This window comes from Rhinolophus sinicus, chromosome 3, assembly GCF_057876585.1.
Source record: "Rhinolophus sinicus isolate RSI-liver-muscle chromosome 3, RSI-T2T, whole genome shotgun sequence".
NCBI classification, from domain to species: Eukaryota; Metazoa; Chordata; class Mammalia; order Chiroptera; family Rhinolophidae; genus Rhinolophus; species Rhinolophus sinicus.
This window is the reverse complement of record NC_142503.1, coordinates 166,378,044-166,394,201: the sequence shown is the minus strand read 5'-3', so window position 1 is coordinate 166,394,201 and position 16,158 is coordinate 166,378,044. Positions and strand designations below refer to the sequence as shown.

The 16,158-nt window shown below is 38.7% G+C and overlaps 1 long non-coding RNA gene across 1 annotated transcript in view; it reads right to left on the bottom strand.

The window, feature by feature from the left end:
- LOC148758695 (uncharacterized) overlaps positions 1-12,895 on the bottom strand; it is a 221,118-nt gene extending 208,223 nt beyond the window's left edge. The window contains exons 1-3 of the long non-coding RNA XR_016020891.1: positions 12,499-12,895; positions 11,861-11,962; positions 7,432-7,483 (exon numbers count right to left, since the gene is read on the bottom strand). This is a non-coding gene — a long non-coding RNA (uncharacterized LOC148758695). The remainder of the gene's footprint in view (positions 1-7,431; positions 7,484-11,860; positions 11,963-12,498) is intronic.
- Positions 12,896-16,158: the final 3,263 nt, after the last annotated feature.

The following is a 16,158-nucleotide window of genomic DNA, read 5'->3' as shown; positions in this document are numbered from 1 at the left end:
CTTTTAAAAATTGGGATCTTTGGGGGAAAAGAAACAAGATCTCACCCCAGAATATTTTATTTCATTTCTTTGAGCCTCTATTTCCTGTAAAATGAGAGTGTTGTACCAGATGGTCCCTGTGATTCCTTCTAGTTCTTTACTTCTAGATTCACTGAATTTTAAATTGGATATTACAGATATCAAAGAGCCCCCCTTCTTAGACTCAGATCCTATTACAAAGAAACAGATGAAGGCCACACCTCACTTGTGAAAGGATCAAAGTTGCGTTTTTATTTCTTTTTTTTTTTTTAACATCTCTGAGTAGATTTCTGATCTGTGAGTCCAAAAATTCATTTTAAACTCATCCAGTTGTTTCAAACTCCTGGTGAACAAATTTAGTTGAAAGAAATTGATTAATGAGTAGCATGGCAGAGGTCACTTCATTAATATGTTCAATTAGGAAATCCACTTGGAAGACTGAATTGAAATTAGAAGGATGAAAAGACACTTCAAGCAATGTTAGAAAACAAGTCAATGACAGAGAGAAGATACTTGCATCACAGATAACCAGCAAAGCACCAGTAGCTAGAACTTATTTTTAAAAACTGCAAATCAGGTGGCCGGTTAGCTCAGTGGGTTAAAGCGTGGTGCTAATAACACCAAGGTTGTCAGTTTGATCCCCACACAGGCCACTGTGAGCTGTACCCTCCTTAAAAAACAAAACAAAACTGCAAATCAACAAGAGAACAACAATCCAACATAAAAAAAAAAAACAGGCAAAATATTACAATCTATAGAATAAAAATGGCCAATGAGCATTAAAAAATGCTCAGCCCCACTAATAATCATGGAAATGCAGATAAAAACAACAAAGACCTTTTCACTCCTGTCAATTTGGCAAAAACTTAAATGACTGAAAATACCAAGGGTTGGTAAAGATGTGTAGATATAGGGACATACATGGCTGATAGGAGTATAAATGAAAACAACCATTTAGGAGACAAAATCTAATGAAGTTGAAGACACGCATACTCTAACGCCTATTAATTATACTTCTAAGTATATAATCCCATGAAACTCCCACATAATAACTCAAGCAGATAGCTTATATCTTTATAACAGCAAAAATTGGGTATAATCAAAATGTCTATCAAGTAATAAAAAAATAAATTGGGTATAATCCTATAATGGTATATTATACAGCAGTCAAAATAAATAAGCTTTGAGCCACATGTACCAATATGAATCTGTAGCAGCCTACTTATACATGTTTATAATGTTTCATTTATCTAGTATTATAAAATACACAAAACACTATATTACTCATGTATACACGTACATTTAGTCGATGTATAAAGTCATGGATGGGACCATTTATAGGTTTAGGTCCAACATAAGGAGAGAGGAAAAATCTGATGAGGGAAACAAGGAAATTTGAATAAGAAAGCATTCAGAGAGCACAGGGAATTTCCATGATGTTTTGTTAATTTTTTTTAAATGATCTAGGAAATTACAAGATAAGCTTAGAACACCTTACGGTAACAGAAAATAAGGAAGTGCTCAAAAAGGATGTGCATGTAGAAAAGGAGTCATCTTGAAGTAGCTCCCAAAGGCGAAATCTAGGATACTTTGGGAGACAAAATAATGATAGTAATGGATTCTGGGTTATAGCATAAAGCCAATCCCATGAAGCCATGTTGATATAAATAAATAATTAGCTAAATAAGTAAACGGAAGAGAAGTTGTGATGGAAATAGAAAAAAAAATCAGCATTTGGCAAACACCAAAGTGATAAATGTTGCATGCAAGAATCACCACTGGATGCTAAAATTAGTAGGTAAATTTGGTAAAGATGTAATGAAAAACAGGATAGTTGCATAGTGTCAAGGTATTTCTACAGAAGATACTTACTAATATTCACTAATCACAAAGGGGTAAAGAATAACTTCACAGTGGAGAAACCTGGAAAACATCTCCTTAGCCAAGTAATCAAAGTGAACGTCACCAGGAATGGAACATATCAACGTTGAGAACTTTCTGATATGATGCACTGAAAAGGGCACAAAGTCACTTTGGTGGTATTTTTTCTAAAAATGCATTACAGGAACTTAAAAACTTAAACATAAAAAAAATACCAGACAAATCTAAATTGAGAGACATTCCACAAAATAACTAGCCAGTACTTTTCAAACGTATCCAATCATAAAAGACAAAACAGGAATTGTCCTTGATACAATGTAGGACCTTAAACCAAAAAACAGACATTAATGGGGAAAACTGGTGACATCTGAATAAGGTCTGTAGATTAGTTAAAAGTAGTGTATCAATGTTCATTTCTGGTTTCGATCATTGTACTATGGTTATGTAAAGTGTTAATATATGAGGAAGGAAGGTGAAGGATATATGCAGACTATTCGTTTCGCAATTTTTTTAAGTCTAAAATTGTTTCAAGATAAAATGTTTTACAAATAGCTGAAGTAAATGACAAAATGGCAAAGTGATTAATGGTAACGAAGTATCTGTTATCTATACTTCTCTGTATGTTTAAAATATTTCATAGTAGGAGAAAAAATGAGGATGTGTAAATTTAAAATTTGAGTATAGGGAATTAAACAGTCTAAAGTGATATTGTTATGACACAACATTTTAAAAATGAGTTACTGTGGTGAGGACACAGGCTTTGTCTGCCCGTCAGGACCCTTGATAAAAATTTAGAAATCTAAACACTTGGCATACTGAGGAGTCCCAGTCTTCTGACTCTGTGCTAAGCAAAATGCTTGATGGTTTCCTGTTCTTTCCAGTTCTTCGGCTTGGTTTTCTCTTGTGACTCATGTTAATGTCACTCAGACGGCTACCACTCTAATATTTTCCTTGATTTGCTTTCCACCTAATTCCTCACCAGCTTAGAGGTCTGGGGTACAATTCATTTTGAAGCTTTAGAAGTAATTGTCAATTTATAGGGAAAAACATATGAAGTGAAATCAATTGTACAGACCAGTTGAGGAGATGATATGCTCGGCTTTGAAATGCTGAGTTTGAACAGCTTCATCGTGACCTTCACGTGGAGATGCCCTGTCAGCAGTTGGGAATGCAGGTCTGGAATTTGAAACTGCAATTAGAATATGACCGGGGTATTTGGGGGTTATCCACAGAAGATGTGTGACTTGATAACACCGCCAGTGTTTGGGAATGAAACCTTGAAGAACACCTAAATTTAAAAAGAAGGGGAAAGAGAAACAGGCTTTATTGGGTGAGAGTGGAAACAGGATTCTGCTTTATTACCAATAGTGTTAAGTGATGTAAGAAATTCAAGAAAGATGAGAACTGAGTGAAACCAACAAATTTGGTTGTTACAATATGACCTTCAAGGCATCAGATTCAGCAGGGTAGTATGGGGGATGGGCCCACAAGAAGCTAAGGCCGAAGTGAACGGGAAGGAATAGTTACTTTCTATTCTATTAGTAGGAAGGAGGAAGAAGATGGGATGAGCCGTAGCCTTGAGGGACCAGCACTAAGGGAAGGATTTTAGAAAGAGAAACAAGCACACTTGGAGGAGAAGAGAAGGAGCCAATAGAGGAGAAAAATTATGCTCTAGAAAGATGGGGCAAAGTCAGGGAGGATACGAGAGAGAGCATGCAGGTCATAGGTGGAGGGATGTACCAGGAGGAAGAGCTGAACCCTCTGTCTTCAGTGCAGCAGAAATGAAAGACTGGGAGTGAAGATTCTGGAGGCAGAAAAGAGAGACCCTGAGGAAGCCTTCGCCTAGAGTCTCTGAGAAGTCCGAGTGAAAGTCACCTGCTGAATAAGGAGTGTTAAGGGAGAGGATGAAGGAAATTGTGATTTAAAACACAATTGATGGTTAAGCAGCCCTAGAGTGCAAAAGGATCAATTCATACAGCATTTAATAAGGGCGCTTTTGCACATGTTTTGTAACTTTATTCCCATAACCCTGTGACACAACTGGAATGGCTATTCCCAATCCCGTTTTGTCCATGAGGAAATCAAGTCTCCATTATTAAATGCCCACTAAAATTGTACACCAATCAAAGCAAGATTAGAACTCGGTTCTTTACACTTCACTGTGTTCAGTCTAAGCACTTTGGAAGAAAGTGCTACTTTACACAAATTATCAGCAGCCAACCAATTTTTTTTAAGGCTCTCAAGAAAAGCTGCCAATGTGTGCACTGTCAACAGAATCAAGCCTAATAATCTTATTAGTTCAACAAGATTCTTCATTAAATTTGTTACATGGTTAGATGGGGGTTGGTAGCAGATGGTAGATATTGAAAGCAGCTCCTTACAGCTAAAAGCTGTTGGCAAGCGCATTTAGAATGTACAATGATGGATGACATAGTATTCAATTTGGGGAAGGTGGTTGAGTCTAATAGGGTGACCCAAGGGTCAAGCTCAGGCTTAGTCCTATTAACATCTCTTATGATTCTTGCAGCATGCATAACAAAATGCTAATAGAATCTGAAGATAATCATAACTGATAGGTGATGAAAATATTAACGAGGCAGGGAAAGAAAGTAAAAGGAATTTGATACGGCTTAAGGTTTAAAGTGGAGAGAAAAGACTTGCATAAGATTTAAAGTAAAGAGATTTTTTTTCATTTAAAAAGAAATGAAAATATACTATCGTAGGGAAGAACCCCTATACTCTTGGAAGAACCTAGAAGATGATTAGAGGAGAGGTAACAAATGATAATGCAGAGAGGACAACAAACTGTCAACAAACAGCCAAAAGATTCAATTGAGTCTGGAGATAAAATTACAATGGACATGCTATCACTTGCTTAACAAAAAAGAGAGGGAAGAATGGATTTATGTGTTTGTGCACATATATAATACACACATACAATATCTCTGAAAGGATACAGAAGAAAATAACCTTGGTTACCTCCAGTGAAATAAACTAGTAGCCCACAAACTAAATCCAACCTATAGATTGTTACATTTAACCACACATTATTGAAAATGTGAGAATCTTTAGGCTAAGTATAAACTCTCCAATTTAGCATAGTCCTCATTATTCTCTAATTTACCTTATCCAGCTGATTTCATACATATATGTTATCTGCCTGGTCCTTAAGGGGAATTTAGAGTTGGCAGCACCACACATGTCCACACACAGAGACACAGCCATATGTAGGAACAGATAAACATAGAAAAGAGCCCATACAGACACATACAGATATATTTTGAAAGGGTAACAGTGATCTCTGAGTAGTTAAATCATGGGTGACTTTTGCTTATCAGCACTTCTAAATGTCCTACTCAAAACAGGTAGCACATTTATAAGATAAAAAGATGGTTGCTCTTAAATTCATGTTTCAATTAACATCAGTTGGCAGTCTCTAGCTGTACAGTCATAGACTTTCCAGGGAGATGTGGTGGAACAATTATTCTGATAGATTTTGCTTTCTACTCTCTTTTGCTGTGTCTGGCCTATGTCTTTTTATGAGTCTTCAACACAAGCCAGGCAGATGAATGTATATTATGGGTCAATCACCCACATTGACTCAAAAAGCAAACTAAGCCAGCATGGTGTGCACTTTTCAATAAAGAAAATATTTAAAAGGAATTAAAATTGTTTTCATTTTAATAGGTAATATTTTAATGGGTAGCGTTTAAATTATAAAATAATAGCCTGCATTCCCAATCATCCAGTTCCCCTTTACAGAGGCTGGCAAAGTTACCAGGTTATTATATATTATTTCAGAAGTGGCCTATGCATGTAAGTAATTACAGATACGAGCAGATGATCTTTGGGAAAATTTTGTCCAGAGCAAGTCCATTGTTTTTACCTGGGTATTATAAAAATGAATTCAAAATGTATTTTTTTAAATGATGTGAACAGAGGTCATTCAGTTTATTATGGAACACCATGGTACTTGCTATGACAGGTATGTGGACATTTCATTATAACAGTGGCCACAGGGACCAACCGTTTTCTCACTGTTCCCGCTGTGGGGGAAGCAATGAGATAGAAAGCAAGAAAATCGGCAGCCTACTCAAATATTTCAAGCAAGCAAATCGACTGTGTTAGTGCTTTTAATGATATTCCTCTAATCTGATCATTATTATCCCATTCCTTTCCTATTGCTGACAAAAAGCCTATGGAGAATAGCTAGTTTCAAAAATGAAATGGGCTTGATTGCGAAAATATGCAACCTTATAATTTCAGCGACAATTTATCTTAGTCAGAGCTAAGCGAATTCAAATCCAATCCATCACATTTCTACCTCCAAATCTCCTAAACAATCCTGAAAAGACACAGTTGTGTCTGCTTCTCGAAAGTCATTTATCATTTTTAAAAGGGGAGAGGGAGAAAGTGGTTTCCCGCATAATTAAAAATCAAGAGTTCCCCACTGTGGATGCAGGGATTCTAAGAGCAGTGTCTTTGCCGAGGGGGTGGGAAGAAGGACTGGGGCATGTGTTTGTGGACAATAGCCCAGGTGAAATAAACATCCCTTCTTTCATAACCCATGCAAATGCCAGCATACTCGAAGGGATTAGGGGAGAGGTGGTCTACCTTATCATCAGGATGTGACCACATGACTGGTGACCACCGTAATCTGGCCCTGACTGGTGTGAGGGTGTCTGGGAAGCCAGCTCTCTCCTCTCTCCTGCCTCTTCCCTCCAGCAATCTAAGTGGTGTGACTGAGGCTTGCTGAAAGGTGAGCCAGTCACACAAATCTCTTCTCCAGCAGCCTGCCAGAATGTGGAGATGTGACAGGAAAGGTCATGACTCCCAAACAGAAGTCTCCCTCGTGATTTTGAGCTGTCATTACGCAGGGTAGCAAGACTTTCTCCCACTTATTCCAGAGCCTGGGGTGGAGACTATCCCAGGTTCTTCTTCTGACAAACCCTTTCTCCTCAACTCCAAGTCGGGAGCACATGCTGTCAGCTACTTAGAACGTGAGGCCACGCTGTGCTAAGAATCAGGCAGCAGGGGTCAGTCCAATTGCTGAGGATTCTCCCCATCCTGGTTAGTTCATTTTGCTTTGTCCCTGGGCTGGCTGTGGCTGGCTGACACCTCACTCCCCACATGTGGCCCCACGCACACTGCCCCTGCCTTCAGGAGCAAACCTTTGACTTTCCTAAAGCCATCTGACCCCATCACGCCCCACACCTCTTTGACAAGATTCATATTCTCCCCCCCACACACACACACACCTTTCCCACTCTCAAAGCTGGGCCTCTATCTTTAGCAAATCTACAAACAGATCATGAAGAAATTCAAGTTAAGCATATCTACTTCAGGATTTTGTCAATCATCTTTTACTCACTCCCATTCCTATTCCTCTCTGTCTCTTCAGAGGGCTCGAAGCCCCCCAAGCTGACGAAAGACATGAACAGCACAGCACAGTTCAGTGGCAGAATCTGAGTGCTGCCCACCCTCACCAGGTGGCAGGACCTGGGCGCTGCCCACCCTTACCGGGTGACTCACCGAGGAAAGGTGCTGTCGCTTCAGTGGCTACCGAACAGCTTTCCCATTTTCCCTGTTAAGAGAAACACCACAAAAATGTGCATTTGTATTTGTTGTAAAAATCTCTATAGAGTAGATCAATCACCTTAGAGAGTTCTACTTTTAAGCGGTTAGGAGAATAAATGCCATCTAAAGTGTAATGTGGTAAGCCAGCTTTGTTTAAATGAACCTATATGCTTTTCCCTCACTGAATGTGGACCAGTGACAAAAAGATTCATAACACCCCCCCAAAAAAAAAAGAAAAAGAAAGATTCATAACCCAATCAAATTGCTTTACACAAGACCCTTTCCCTTAGATTTGGGAAGCCCATCTAACTGAAAGCCAAGTGTAAGCATAAGGGAAAATGAGAGTAAATAACTCCCAGGCTGTCTTTGCCTCCAGGGCGGCTGGGCTGAATAAACACTGGAGGCTTGACATCCAGTTTGTGCCTTGAGCTATTTGTTAAAACAACATTGTACTGGGATCAAAAAACATTATCATAAGTAAAACAAGAAAAATCTAATGGTTTCCAGACTAATGCTTGCGGGATAATCTGAAATTAGGACGGAATGCCCTGTCTAATGAGAGTGCCAGCATTTCTCAAAGGACTTCAGGGAAAACTAGGGTGAAGGCCTATAGGATAGGACATTGCTTCAGCAGCAGCGAGGTCTCTAACACCCATATCAGTGGGTCATCTAAAAAAAGAGCCTCTGCATTCCACTCCTGTAGGCCTCACCGTGCCCTGGGCTTTTTCTCTGGCCTCTCACTGCCTGCCTCACCACAGGGAGAAGCCACTTCTGCACGTTCCATTCCCACGGCTCCCACTCTGTGCTCCAGGACACACAAGCCCATTGCAGCAGAGCCAGCCACCTGTAATCCTCCCCTGTCCACTGTCATCTGACCCTTTGGGCAGCTAGTGGCTTCAGGCAGCACATCTCTTCAAGGATATCTTTCACCTGAGTGATGGAAAACTAATTCTTGGTAATTTCGCCTAAACCTAATAGAGAAAAATAAAACAAAACCACACAAAATATAACATTTGGGGCCATAAATAACTTGAGATAGACACAAAAGTTCTATCATCCAGGACTTCAATAGTGGGGATGTCTGCAGCATACGGGAGAAAGCGTTGTGGTGACTTACACTGGTACCCATCTGGAAGCCAAATAGTCTATTAGCGTCAGAATGTGTGGCGCATACAAATCGTGTGTGTAGTTATCAGATACAGACATTGTTTATTGTTATTCAGAGGCCTTATTTTTTTGTGACAGCGACATTTTATTAGAAAAGAGTCCTGTTCACCACTTAAACTACTTCCAGCTGGTCAGAAACGCCACCGTACAGAGGGACATGCACGTGAGGGATGAACGCACCAGACACAGGAATCCAAATGTGAGGCTGAGGCTTACTCTAATGACTTTCTAAGCACTGAACAACCCATAGCAACACTCCCGCTCTGTCAGTATAATCTTTCTGCCATGGTACATTTAGCTGGCAAACATCGGAAGCCATTTTTGCCAAAACTACTAGAGGAACGTTTCACTTGACTTTTTGCTATCACCTGAAGGTTTCCATTTAACATGTAAGACAGCCAACATTGAGAGCTGGTTTTACGCTTTCATGGCAAAATGTTAGTCCCCTTCACATGATGAGCTCAGCAGCTTTCCATACTCATCACGTGTACCTGAATGAGGTAAATGTTAAGTTTAAAGCAATTAAGAGGAGGAAAGATCACTTTTCCTTGGCTATGGGGGATATATATTAATTATTTTTATTTCCCAAATCAAACTATGTGATTAAAAATACATGAAATAGCCGCCGGATGCTTTGGAAGCAAAAAACACCTTGGAAATCATGTCATCTAATTATATTATTTAATCATTTTCTAAATAACCAGCAACATGTCCCAACCTGGCAAATCTAACATAAAGGTACTTTGTAAGCTACACTGAAACTTGAGACTAATGAACAGAAGGTAGAAAATTATTTAATGGCACAATATGTTTGTAAGCCTGAGAAAATACTAAAGAGCCTAAGACGTCCCTTCAGACACTAATTCGCCTGGAAAACAAATAAAAACTAAGAGCTTCTATGATCCAACAAAATACCTGCCCCCCAAGCTAAGAAAGGCTGACATGCCATCCAGGTCATCACCCTGCCTCAAGACAGAGCAAACACCATTCCAGAGAGATCAGAATCATCTATTCGTCAACGCAGCTACAGGAGAAGTCTCCGTCTTTCCCTGGGAGTCATCAAGATGCCCGAGTCACCACTGCCATCACCTAGCTGGAATACCTTTTTCTGTGATTCAAGTCTGCCCCTCTTGGTCTATCCTTCGTGAAGACAAAGAACAGTCAGTCACCATCTTCTTACACTAATAGTCCATCAGACAGTTATTATGCCCAACAGCAGACTTCTGCTTGATGAATTATCCCTAGTCCTTTAGCATCTCCTCTCAGGACTAATTTTTTCTTTCATTCTTTTTTTTTTTTTTTTTTTTTGGCTCTTTAATCATTCCTATGGCTCTCCTTTGAACAGTCTTCGCAGGCCCCCTCAGGATGCAGAGTCCAGGCCCGGATACTGCATTCCAGCTGTGTACTGACAGTGCTGATTAGAACAACATTATGCCTAACAGACCCAGCACAGACACAGACAGGTACAAAGACTAGAGACATTAAGTCCCAACAGGCTTCCCATCTTGGCTTCTACTCTGTTCCCAAGATCCCAAGGCACACCTGTTTCATAATATAAGTTCCCTTCATTTGCTCCACTGTTTTGTGACACTTGCAAACTTTTTCTCACAAATTCAACATCTGTATGTAACAGTTGCTCCCAAACAGAGCTGCTTTAAGACTAACATAGCTCAGGTACAGAGCAAGGCAGAAAGGTTTTAACAGCCAAAGCACTGCCTATTTGACCCTGTCTGGAGACTGTGTCCTAGATATCCCGTCTTCCATCTTTGACCCTCCACCACTTAACGCTTCATGACGCTTGTGGATTTGGTACTCCAGGCTAGCTCTACCTACCATAGATGACTGATCCGTTATTATCTGGATGATAACACCCAAGTCAACCCAACTGCACAGCCTTAGCCTCTTCCTTAGCCTTTGCTAGGGTCATAACCATCTATTCCAATGCTATAACTTCACAGATGTGGAAACAGAGGCTGAGGAAAATATAAAGTACATCGAAGCATATAGCCCTAATACATCCTATTCACTTGACTCTTGCCAATCAATCCACAACTTGCCCCAGAGTCAATGCATTCCTTAGTGATAGCTGAATGATGACAAACTTTGTTATGCCCATATTCAGCAGTGTGACCAGCAACGTGTTTTGTGGTTCTCTGGCTCTGTTTCCTCATCTGCTTCTCTGAACACCAGCCCTGTGGACAAGTAGCCCAATGGACAATGGTTTTGTCAAATCACAAGATTTCTCTAGTCTCTGATCTCAGATTCCCTTAAAAAAGCTATTTAACTCCATGACTATCAACAGGCAGAATAGCTTCCACGCAACGTATTTCAAATAATTTGGCGCCTAGAAACAGGAGGTATCTATTCATTTTCCTCATCTCTAATAGGGTAAGAAAAGATCCTTCTTAATATGCAAAAGTTGTGGATCCTACTCAAACTCCTGCCCTGTTAGTTGAAAACCATTTTATAGCATTTTAAAATAATTTTTATTTTCACACTATATAAAGGTTGTATCTGCCATTATTTTCCTTCCTCCCTTCCTTTCATTCTGTTTTTTTCTTTCTTTCTCCCACCGACTCCCCCAGGTTCACGTCTCTGCATTGATCCCCTCTGAATTCCTCTGTTTTTATCTTCACTTATTTCCCCAGTTTACTGTTTGATATCTAGTCTGAGTCTCCGCTATTCTGCCTACCTTCACCTTTTCCAAATTCCCATTTTAGGGCACTCTAAGAACTGAATCAGGGTTTATTTTCATTTAGTTCCCCATCAATCATTAACACTGCTCCTGAGCATTTGCCTTGCATTTTAACAATTGGTCATATCAAAGGAGAGCTAACTTGACTTTTTGGGGGCAGTTTTGTTGTAAGTATTTTGTATCCATTCTATTTCTAGTCTCCTCCCTGTAGTCTACTCACATTTGCTGAGGCATTATACCTAATCCATTATGCAGAAAATGGAAATATAATACTAAGTGGCTTACTATAGCTCCCATTTCTTTCATAATGTCATAAAAATTTATAACACTTAAAAGCCGGTGATCCCTAGGTCACTTATCCTCAAGAAAGAACAAGTTTATTCTTGTGGAGCAGAATCTATATCAGATGTAGTTCTCACATTATAAGATATATACAGTATCAGGGCAGCCTACAAGCGTCCAGCGTCCATGCAGTGCCCTGATGGTGCAAAGCCCATTAGACAGAGGCAGGTGGGCTCTTACCATTCAGAAGTAAGGACCAGTGTTTCAGCAATTCACTTCAAATTCCATGCCAGGTGTGGTTTCACAGAGAGATAATGATCCCCTTCAAACAATAGGGAATAACTGAGAAAAGTCATTATGTCAATGTTAAAAAATGTACTCGATTATCCTTCCCTAGCTGTTACCTAATCTGAGTTTTATTTCTAAAGGCTCCTGAGTGGAAAGACTTAAGCATTATACATGCCTAATTCATGAAGTAATTACTTTCAATGTACATCAGATATTGGTAGTGGAATGTGAGGAACTGGGGGATGAGGGGGTGAGGTAACTGGGGAAGGAGGTAGCAGCTAAAGAAGTTATAAAACTATACAGCCAATTTCAGAGCTTTTTCTCTCTAACATCAATTGGAGAAAAGGCAAGGAACTGACAGATGTGGGCTGTTTACAGAACAACCAGCTGGCCTGAGGTGACTTCTCCAGAGCCATCTGCCTCCAAAGAGGCCCTCACCTGGACTCCAGGCTGCTTCCTGGAGGAGCCGCAGGCTATGAGCAATACCAACTCCCATTGACAGCCACCTCCCCAGACAGCATGCTCCCAGAACAACCAGTTGTCCAGGTATTAGATTCATTCTCTCAGCCTCAGGCAACTGTGTAACTAACCTTTTCTGATGACCTCCTTTCAAGCCTTCTGCTCCCACTCAGCTCCTATGAGTTAGCAGTTCTCTTAAATTCCTGATAAAAAGAAGCATGGCAGACAGTCATATTTCATGTCATTGAAAATTGATCCTTCCACATCCTCCCCCCAAAATATGCAGCCATTTGAAACGATGATGAAGTTATATTTACTGACCAAAAAATAGCTCACACTAGACCATTAAATTGAAAATGCAGATTATAAAACACTGATTTTACAGTGTGTTTTAGTAAATATTTTATATGACTATATTTTTTAAAGTCATTAAAAAATATGCAAGGGCTTACATCAAAATATTAACTGTGATCACCCAGATAAGCCTAGTACCCATCTGACACCATACGTAGTTACTACAACATTATTGACTATATTCTCTATGCTGTACTTTACATCCCCATGATTGTTTTTATAACTGGCAATTTGGACTTCTTAAGCACTTCACCTTTTTCACCCATCCCCCCAAACCCCTCCCACCTGGCAAACATCAATTTGTTCTCTGTATCTATGAGTCTGCTTCTGTTTTGTTTGTTTGTTTGTGTTTTGTGGTGATCACTTCATAAGTTATTATTGGTTGGTGCAAAAGTAATTGAGGTTTTGCAATTGTTTTTAATTGTTTACACCGCAATTACTTTTGTACCAACCTAATACATAAATGTCTAATCACTATGTTAAACACTTGAAACTAATATTGTTTCAACAATAATTGAAAATTTTTAAAAAATGTAATTATAGGAAAAAAAGTAAATATATAATCATCATAGAAAAATTAGATAAGTTCCTCAGGTTGGATATCTAGAAGTAAAATTATTCAATGAATGTATCTGGTTATTTTTAGGGCTACTAATAATAAATGGTTATAGTACTTAAAAAATAATAATATTAACTGTGGTCATCTCTGGAGAGTGAAATTACAGCTTAGTTTTTCTTTTTGCCCCCCGCCCCTGTTTTCTAATTATTTGATGAATGTGTGCTATATGTATAATTTTTAAAATGCAAAGAGAGAGAAACTCAGCCTCTAAACATGTAAGGCAATGTTTTGCTCCTTTCCTTAGATCAGGGACTTATGAGGCAGAGATTTCGAACAGGGGCACTATAGTTCCTTAACTCTAGGAGAAATTTCCACTGGCCACAAGAGTTCCTTGAGTGCTCTGTGCCCCAAAAAGGAACAGAAGAGCCTTTTAAAGAAAATTGAGGCCTGGAGAATCACTGATTAAACACAGAACCGTGGAGGCTTAAAGGGGGAAGTCCAAGTAACAAGGCTTTAAAGATTTGTTCACAGGACGTGAGAGTACCCTTAAATATATATATATATATATATATATATATATATATATATATATATATATATATATTATATATATATTTATAATAAAACATATATAATATATATATATAATAAAACATATAATATATATATATATATATATATATATATATATATATATATATATAATATATACATGTTTCCCCAAAACTAAGACCTAGCCAATCATGTCTTTTGGAGCAAAAATTAATATAAGACCGGGTCTTATATTAATTTTTGCTCCAAAAGACACATTAGAGTTGATTGTCCAGCTAGGTCTCATTTTCGGGGAAACACGGGAGATAGAGAGAGAGAGAAACTATTACCATGAACTTTTCTTGATGATCAAAAATGGGTAGAATTTTATTCATTATCATCATGATTTTATTTTTTTGTATTTTTACCATCTCTACCTAATATAAAACTTCTGCTGCCCTTGTTACTAGCCTCCGATTCTCCCACTACCCTTCATGTCTCCAGGCCCTCAACTCTTGATGCCGTTCTTAACAATATTCTTTCAGTTAGTCTCTCTGTGCTTCTTATCATCTATACAACTTGTTTGGTTTTGACAATATAAAAGATTTATGTGGCCATTTGAAATTTAATGTGTGTATAGCTTCACCTCCTAAGAAGATCTAAGTTCACTACCAGGAGAACCTGGTAGTTGTCTCCAAAATACATTCTTTCCTTCTTCCGAGTAATAGAGCTCCTGATTTTACCTGTGGCACACAGCCACCCATAACAAAATCCGTATTTCCTCGCCTCCTCGCCACTAAAATTGACAGTGGGACTAAGTTACTGCCAACATGACATAAGCAAAAGGGCTCTGTGCAACTTACAGGAAGTACCTTTAAAAAGAGGGCACGTGCTCATCTCCTCTCCATTTTCTTGGACATGTTGATGGATAGATGGAGCTCAAGCAGTTAGCTGGGACCCTGGAGTAAAAGTCACATGCCAAGGAATACGGAGCAATTAAGACATGAGTAAACTGAGCCCTAATGAAATTCTCAGCCTTCCTTAACAAGCCTGGACTGCTTTTCTCTAGATTTATTTTCTATAAGAAATAAACTTCCATCCACTTTAAGCCATTGTTGTTTTGGGGTTTCTGTCACTCACTGATGAACCTAATCTTAACTGGCAAATCCAGTGACCATATTTTCATCCCTTCTACAGATGTTTCCTGAGCATCTACTGTGTGCCAAGCACTGTTCTGGCTGTGGAAATACAGCAGTGAACAAAGAAGGCAGTGTCCCTCTCCTCTCCTCTCCCATTGTGGAGCCTATGTTCTAGCTCAGCAGCCACACTGCCCCAACACAGTGCTACGCATCTAAGAGGTGCTGAAATATTTGATGCACCAGTGAAGAATGAGCCTCCTGTTTACCTTTTGCTTTCAAACTGAGTTTGTGTTCATCAATCTGAGAATCTTTGTACAAATAATGCTCAGAGAAAAAGATCATAACTGGTTTTTAAAAGAAATAAAATATTTAACCAACTTTTCCTGTTACTATACTTCCCCATCACCCCCCAAAATTAGGCAAACACATTAGCAAAGCCTATTGTTGCCTTTTAAATTATAGTAAACAATGATGGTGCCGTGATGTCCGCTCAGAATAATGCATTGCACTGTTACACATACCCCTCTATGCCTCCATTTCCTTACCCATAATGGAGATATGGATATGACTATTGTAAGAATTAAATCAGATAATATCTGAGAAATAGTTAATAAATACTAGCTATACTCAGTTGACAATAAATAATAACAGCTTTAAAAATAGTCATAATCTTGAGAAATATAAATACCATATGATCTCACTTATGTTTGGAATCTAAAGAACAGAATAAACGAGCAAACAAAACAAATAGTCTCAGAGATACAGAGAAAAAAACTGATGGCTGCTAGATGGGAGCGGGGTGGGGATGGGGGAGAAGGTGAAGAGATTAGTAAGTACAAATTGGCAGTCACAAAATAGTCACAGGGATATGAAACACAGTATGGGGAATATAATCAATAATGTTGTAAAGACTATGTAGGGTGTCAGATGGGTACTGGACTTACCAGGGGGATCACTTCATAGACTGTAGATGCCTGACCACTGAATTGTACACTTGAAGCTGAAGTAGAATAATACTGAATGTCAACTATAACTATGTATTTATGTGTATATATATATATATATATATATATATATATATACATATATATATATATATACATATATATATAATTTCCCCACCACCACCACGGGATGTAAAGTACAGCATAGGGAATATAGTCAATGGAATTGTAACAGCTATATATGATGTCAGAGAGGTAGTAGAT